Here is a 673-nt window from a genome sequence, read left to right as displayed (position 1 = left end):
TCATATGCTTGATAAATCAAGTAGTAGTAGCAGAATATAAAGCAAAGAATTTTACATCATAATCATAATTAACAATTTATTAGAATAGATATGTTTTGTTTTCTGCTAATGGTGTTAATGCAGAACATATCTACATCTCCTTCTTTAAGGAGCATTTAAGAGACAACTCACTTTAACATCATAATATAGATTGTAAAAAACATAGTAAAAAAAATTTGATATACTATAAGGAGAAAAAATTATGTTGCTATTAGATTTGTTAAATGAGTAAGTTTTATAGCTTTAGCACCCTTATTATTTGACAATGTATTGACAAATTTCTACATGAATTTTATTATATTGCTGGGATTAACCTCCTCAGTTTGAGACATATGATGGACCCACATCTTAATTCTCTTTTCTTTTTCATTTCCTTTTATATTTTGATTCGTACAGTTTTATTTTCTTGTCTCTCCAAAAGGCCAAAGTTCAACTCTTCCTCTTTATATTGTCAAGCCAGGAACAACTGACAGATTGAGCAACCTCTTTATTGAATACAGTAAAGCAAGAACTTCATTTATGTGCTTAACTTAAATACTCATCAACTCACTGCAACAAATTTTTATCTCAGCAACGGCATAATAAAAAACTTCAACATAAAAAGAAAAAAAGAGATAAATGTCCAATTCCCAAT

This window comes from Arachis hypogaea, chromosome 19 (genome assembly GCF_003086295.3).
Source record: "Arachis hypogaea cultivar Tifrunner chromosome 19, arahy.Tifrunner.gnm2.J5K5, whole genome shotgun sequence".
Lineage (NCBI taxonomy): Eukaryota > Viridiplantae > Streptophyta > Magnoliopsida > Fabales > Fabaceae > Arachis > Arachis hypogaea.
Note: the sequence above shows the minus strand (reverse complement) of the source record.